Raw genomic sequence first — 7,756 nt, 5'->3', positions numbered from 1 at the left:
TGGATGGATGGATGGATGGATAGATACCCAAAATTCTATACACATAAAATTATGTAGTTATAGAAAAGCACTGAAACTGAGATCCTAGAAGCAGAATTTCAGGCTCAGCCATACCTTGAGCTACACTCCTCTTCCAAGTGACATGAGTAAGGTTAATTTCCCTTTCTAGAGGTCGTTTCTGCCTCTACAAACCTAAAGAGGTAGACTAGAATCTCATTAAGCTCAGGCAATTCTCTGTTGACGTGACCTTGATTTGGAGGGAGGGCGGGAAGAACGGTTAGGGAGATTTGTTTAAGTGTCAGAAAGTAAATCATCTGTCACAAAAACAGGTGGAATGTATAATGTCATGTGAAATTTGAGAAACATCTGTTCGCCTATAGTAGTGTCTGGGTCAAGATGGAGCCACATGGGTGAAGTGATGTATCAGGTTGCCAAAATCAGTATTTCATTGACCCAAGACATTTTGACCAGTGTAAAAAGAAACTATTATCAGTTTTATAGTTTTTAGGGTTGTTTTTACTTTCTTTAATAATGAAGTTATTCTCAGCATAAGAGAAGTATACACATCTTAGAAGAGTAAAGGTTGCTTCTAAGATGAGTGGTTATTATTTTATGAATATTTTATTGACCTGCTTTCCTGTAATTGCTTGCTCAAATATATCTCTTTCAATTAGAGAAAAGAGAAAAACCTGTATCATTGATTGCATCAGTATAGAATGTGAAAGAGTAATTAATTGAACAATATTGAATGTGCTATAATATAACCTGATTATGTCTGGGAGACCTGAATTTCCTTTTACAAGCACAAGTAGACTTATGAAAAATAGTAAACTTGATAAGATGAGATTTTGAACAAGAAATAATAGGAGTCAAAGAAACCATGTTCTCTGGTTGAACTTGGTTGTCTTCAAACTATAAATAGCATCAATAAATGAAACCTGCCAGATAAGATTCTCCAATGATAGAGTACTTTTATGTCAATGACTTCTGAGCAATTGTATATAGCCAGTATCAGCATGGCTTTAGTTTTTCACCCAACAAGGGTATAATTAAGGTAAATCTGGCTTGAATTTAGAGAACAGCAGCAACTGAGAAGACTGCATATATCTCAGAAACACACATATGTTCCTCAACAGAGTGCAGGGACCCAGGCTTCTATTCGAAAATACATTTTTGTTTGTTTGTTTGAAACGGTTTTTCTTTAATGTTTATTTTTGAGAGAGAGAGAGAGAGAGAGAGAGAGAGAGAGAGAGAGAGAGAGAGAATCCAAAGCAGGCTCCAGGCTCCAAGCTGTCAGCACAGAGCCCGATGTGGGGCTCCAACCACAAGATCATGACCTGAGCCAAAGTCGGACACCCAACTGACTGAGCCATCCAGGCACCCTGAAAATACTTTTGAAAGGCATGCCTGGGTGGTTCAGGCCACAAACTCACAGTTTGTGAGTTCAAGTCCCGTGTCAGGCTCTGTGCTGACAGCTTGCTCAGAGCCTGGAGGCTGCTCCGGATTCTGTCTCCCTTTCTCTCTGCCCCTCCCTGCTCACACTCTGTCTCTGTCTCTCTCAAAAATAAATAAACAGGGGCGCCTGGGTGGCGCAGTCGGTTAAGCGTCCGACTTCAGCCAGGTCACGGATCTTGCGGTCTGTGAGTTCGAGCCCCGAGTCGGGCTCTGGGCTGATGGCTCAGAGCCTGGAGCCTGTTTCCGATTCTGTGTCTCCCTCTCTCTCTGCCCCTCCCCCGTTCATGCTCTGTCTCTCTCTATCCCAAAAAAATAAATAAACGTTGAAAAAAAAATTTAAAAAAATAAATAAATAAATAAACAATAAAAAAAGAAAGACAATACTTTTGAAAAATATACTACAGATATCCCCAATGAGTGATAACTGCTTTACAGTGTTCAGTTAACAGCAACATGCATAAGTAGAATTCTTTGCACTACCTTGTTTGATGTTCCTATAATCCTATGTTTGACTGGGGGGGGATGTGGTGGGAAGGTTCAGAAACTTTCTGAGGGAGCAGTGTGGGGGAGTTGGGGATCCCTTGCCCCACAGAAAGCTTGTGGAGAATAATAAAACGTGTTTATGGTAGTTTCTAATAGCTTAGTTGACCCTGAACTTCTTGAAGGTGAAGTCCTAGACTTGATTTGCTTTTGAAGCTTAAGCCCAGTACCTTGCATTGAATGATTTAGTTATTTGGTTTTATATCTTTTAGTGATTGCTATGTGTCAGGCACTGTGCTACTCCTTTCATGTATGTTATGTCTTGTAAACTCCAAAACATTCCTGTGAGAATTCCTATTTTACAGATGAGTAAATGGAGACTCAGAGAGGTCGAGTAACTTGCCTAATGGTTGGTCACATAGTTAGGTAGTGGTAAAAAGCTAAAATTCAAAACCAACATACTCGTTCTACCATATCAGAGCTTGCTTCACTGTCCAAAGACATTAACTAAATATTAGTCTCTCTAATACATTACTAACAATTATTAAACTGTTTCTTTTCCTAAATTGTTCTGTTAAGACTAGAGGAAATTCATACTTAATGTTCCCACAGTTATTATTTAATTTATTTTAATTTTTTAAGTAACAGCTTTTATGAGATAAAGTTTACATACATTTACCCTTTAAAATGTATAATTTGTGTGGGGGGTAGTATATTCACAAATTGGTGCAACCATGGTCATTACTTGATTCCAGAAAATTTTATGACCCACAAAGTAAATCCTGTACACATTAACAATCATTACCCATTCTTCCTCTCTCCAACCACTGGCAACCACTACTGTACTGTCTCAGAATATTTGCATATTCTGGAAATTTCGCATAAATGGAATCATATAATGTGTGACGTCCTGTGACTAGCTACTTTCACCTAGTATACTATTTTTTATGGTTCATCACATGGTAGTATGAATCAGTGCATCATTTTTTATGGCTGAATAATAGCTCATTGTATAATCATACCATCCAATCATTGACTCTTGAGTTTTGAGGGACATTTGGATTGTTTTAGTGATTGTGACTATTATGATTAATGTTGCTATGATGATTCATGTATAAGTTCTTGCATAGATACACATCTTCAATTCTAGTGGGTGTACATTTTGGGATGGAGTTGCTCATTACATGATAACTATATGTGACTTTTTGTGGAACTGTAAGACTTTTCCACAGTGACTGAACCATTTTCCATTCTCATTAACAAAGATGAAAGTTCTGATTTCTTTCCATCCTCTCCAACACTCCTCTCCATTTAAAAAATTATAGCCATCCTTGTGGATATAGAGTGGTATCTCACTATGATTTTAATATACATTTTCCTAATGACTAATGATGTTGAGTATATTCTCATGTGCTTATTAACCACTTGTGTATCTCTCTTGGGTATATGTCTGTTTAAAATCCTTTGATAATACAAATTCCTGATCAGATATATGATTTGCAAATATTTTCTCTTATTTTGTGAGCTTTCATTTAATTTTGATAAAGTCCAGTTTATCTATATTTTTAGTTGCTCTAAGAAAGCATTAGCTAATCCTATGTTACAAAGATTTTACCCATATGTTTTTTCCTAAGAGTTTTATAGTTTTAGCTCTTACATTTAGGTAGGTGATCCATTTCAAGTTAGTTTTTGATTATAGTATGAGGGAGAGCTACAACTTCATTCTTTTGCAGGTTGTTTCACACCATTTGTTAAAAAGACTTATTCTTTCTCCATAATTGTTTTGACACTCTTGTCAACAATCATTTGACCATAAATATAAATTTAAGAGTTTACTTAAGTTATTTTCATCTAATTTTTTTTGATGCCTGCAATGAATTTAGATATTTGAGTTTCACACTAAATTAAATGGTGATAAGATACAGACCATCCTTACTTGCTGTAAAATAGTTATTGAAATAATTTTGTCATCAAGGAAGCAAAATGAATGGTTTCTAGCTTTGAAAATAAATATGCTTTGGGGCACCTGGGTGGCTCAGTAGGTTAAGCGTCCGAACTTGGCTCAGGTCATGATCTCACCGTCCGTGAGTTCGAGCCCCGCGTCAGTCTCTGTGCTGACAGCTCGGAGCTTGGAGCCTGCTTTGGATTCTGTGCCTCCCTCTCTCTCTGCCCCTCCCCTACTCATGTCTGTCTCTCTCTGTCTCAAAAATAAATGAAAACATTAAAAATTAAAAAAAAAGAAAATAAATATACTTGGGTCTTTGTTACAGTAAATTATTCTCTACTATAACCTTAACTGTGAAATGGATTACCCAAGAGCTAGTTTTGAATAAGGTTATATATAAATGTCACCATTGACTGTCTTCTATTAAATGCAAGTAGAATTTCTTATTGGTTAGCCACTAAAATTACAAAGGGGCAAAGAAAATCAGCCAGATAATTATGCTTTCAAAATAAATAGATGCATAAGACATTTTTAAAAACAAATAAGAATAAAAGGAAAGTTCTCCCTCATTTCCAAAATGAAGAAGAAATACATTTTCTAGTCTCTGAAGTGTTTTCTTCTTATGACTTTCCTTTGACTGAGATTTGTTTCAAAGAATAACAATGGATGACAGAATATTTTGATACTATGATATGGATCATTTCATGCACAAACTCTACAGAGAAAAACTTGGTTTTAAAATGGGTGTGGCTTCAACTTTCCTAAGTCAACATTTAAAATGAGTAATACAATTAGCGGCAGATGTTAAAACCAGGGTGGAGGGTCTTGTGCTTATTTGTGCTCTTAGTGCATCTTAGCAAGTTGAATAAATTTGTTTCCAGTGGATAATACATTCGTGTAAGTGGGGCCCCACATAGTATTAGCAAATTCATATTTAACTGTCCTTAAATCTCTCAAATGATGAGTGACTGGTTTGAAAATTAGGTTAGTCATTAAAAAGTTGAGAGGTAGCAGAAGAGATTATATTCAATTTATCCTGCAGAATAGGTCTGGGAAAACAACCAATATTGTATAAATGGTGGAAAAAGAATAATAGTTAAGCTATGGAAAGATATAATACATGATTTCTATGAATCCTGAGCCCAGGCTTTTATACCATATTGATTGCATTTCTTGAAAGACAAAAAGGAAAGTCACTATGAAGGCACTAGGGATGATTCTAAGGATGCTGAAGTCACAAAAGGTAAAAGAGCAGTTGTATTATTAAATATTGTTACTATCAGGAAATAGAGAGCTTTGTTAAAACTCTGTCTATTTAGATCCACCAAGCTTCAAACTTTTAGATAGTAACACACACACACACACACACACACACACACACACACAGGCTCTAGAAGTCTCTGTGAAAGAAACTCATTCCCATGTGTTATCATTCTAATTGTCAAAGTTCTTGCTGATGTTTAGTAAAAATCTTTCCTGCTTTAATTAAAGCCTATTTTCTTTTTGTCAGTTTCCTGTAGTCACAGCAGCATCCATGACCCTGTGTATATTTGAAGACATTCTTCAAGGTTACCATTGAACCTTATCTTCACTCAGCTTAACAACCCTAGGATCTCTAAACTTTCCTAGATTCATTTGCCATCACTTCAGTTATTTCTGTTATTCTTTGTAAAAGAGTGTTTTCCTCTGTAAAAGATAATAATGCTCAAATTGACTTAAGTGGAGTCTCCTTATGAGAGTCTGTGTTTTTGTTTTTGTTTTTTGTTTCTACTTTTTCAGATAAAAGAGAGAGCCTAAAATTTCATTATATAATCTAGGAGACTTGCATTTGTCACTTTGATATTTCTCAGACATTTTTTTCTCACCATCGGTGTATGATCATATCTGAATGTTATATTAGCAAAGATTATGCCAAAGCATTTTTCAGAGGCTTTTGCCATTGGAGCCAATTTGGTCATTAACCCAGGAGAACAACATGTTTAATCAAATTGAATCACTTTTTGCAAGAGGACAATCTTGTAAGCTTTCCTTTATCCATGGTCAGTCAATGTAATGCATAAAAATATAAAGTTGTAATTTGGATGGAGACTTAAAAATTGGATTAAAAAGGTCTTTCTCTATTGCTATAACTTTACACACACACACACACACACACACACACACACACACACACACACACTTCAGTGATATGCCGAATTGAATTTATACATCTGAAAGGGCAAAGTTTAGAGCTACACATTCCTAGAGAAAGAATGACACAGTTTTTGCTGCTGTTTAGCTTCAAAAATCTAAATAAGATGGAGACAAAACACAGATATTTAGTTTGTAATTTTGTGTAGTACATCAAGTTACCTCGTAAACACAGAGTAGAACTTAAAACATCTATGGGCTACTGCCCAGTCATAACTGGCCAATTCTGCAAATTTATTGATGCTATTTATTAGAAAAATCTTCTTTGAGCTGGAAGTTTCTAAATCCTTTACAATTAAAAGGAATAAACTCAGTATAATTACTGAAAAACTCTGAAACCTTCAAACATATCAAGTAGAAGATCTTTATATAAAATCACTATTTATTTTAGCTGGTTGCAAGGACTTATCAAGCCATCCAAAGTTTAATGAATATATACCTATTAAGTGAAACACACATATGCACATGCAAACATATGTATGGTTCTCAATACCTGAATAGTCTTATTGGTGCAGTTTGGTACTTAAACTTTTGGGGGTAGAAAAGCTACTTTCCATTTGCCTTTCTGTAAGACAAGGCTTAGTCAGGCCAGAGTTTAATTCAGGAGAATGAAACTAGATCATTTAGGCTGTCTGAATTTTGCTGAGCGGCTAGTAAATGTTACAGATGCTAGGCAAAAGGAACTAGTAAGATGAATTGCTTTGGCTACAAACTTTGCCCATTTTCCAAGGAAAGTCAGTCTTTCCCCTCCCCTTCTCTCCTCTTTTCCTTTTTGTCATCCTCCTCCTTTGTCCTCTTCTCCTTCTTCCTCATCCTCATCCTCCTTTTCTTTCTTCTTTTTCTCCCCTTCCTCTTTGCCCCCTTTTCTCCAGGCCCCGCCCCTACATCTAATAACCCCATCAACACTACCACCCACCTTCACCCAGTCAAAGTGGATGGGTCTACTCCTCTGTTCTACACAGCTCCCCCTTACGCTCCTCTTGGGAGATTTTTTCCTCTTCAAGATTGCCTTAAATGTCTATTTTAATCTGTGAATCTCCCCTGCATTTAAATGCTTGCTGTAATGTGTAACAGCTGCTAAAATATATAGCAGGGGTTCCATTTCAGCAAGACAATTATAAAACAATCTCACTATTTCTCAAAGTCAACATTTGGAATAGTAAATTGGGGAGAGTGAGAGGAGAGGTAGTGGAGGGTAGCAGTGTTCCTTGGAGAGAAAGCTTAATTTTTGCAGGTTCAGCAACCTTCTTAAGGAGGGCTCTGAGCTAATAACTCCTTCAAATCCTGCCCCAAAAATATGTAGGAATTTTCTGACTTCTCATAGTTCACAGTAGAATAAATGTGTAGTGTATGATAAATAAGAGAAACTTCTAAATTATCTCGCTGACAGTGACTCATGACCAAAACAACAGTGAAAACCCTTGAAACGAGAGTACTTTGGTTTGGTGAAAGCTCAGATATTGGCTTAGACAGATGGTGGATTTTTTTTATAAGTGTTTTGTAGAAGTGGAAACTTTGTAATAGTTCGGCAGCTTTTAAGGGGTGCAACAAACATTTAAACTCACACAAATGGCAAAAGCGGCTGAGCTACTACTTTGAGGGTGAAAGGAATTGGATTTTGCGTATTAATAAATAAAATTGGTGTAAAGAAACAAATAAACCATCTGCCTTTGCAATCTTTCTTTG

The 7,756-nt window shown here is 36.2% G+C and overlaps 1 protein-coding gene across 1 annotated transcript in view; it reads left to right on the top strand.

Moving 5' to 3' along the window:
* The window catches only part of NRK (Nik related kinase), a 155,432-nt gene that overhangs the window by 55,285 nt on the left and 92,391 nt on the right, over positions 1-7,756 (top strand). The window lies entirely within an intron of this gene.

This window comes from Herpailurus yagouaroundi, unplaced genomic scaffold (assembly GCF_014898765.1).
Source record: "Herpailurus yagouaroundi ecotype Mexico unplaced genomic scaffold, PumYag 67700, whole genome shotgun sequence".
In the NCBI taxonomy this organism is placed as follows: Eukaryota; Metazoa; Chordata; class Mammalia; order Carnivora; family Felidae; genus Herpailurus; species Herpailurus yagouaroundi.
The sequence above is the reverse complement of the archived record's forward strand: the minus strand, read 5'-3'. Positions and strand labels throughout refer to the sequence as shown.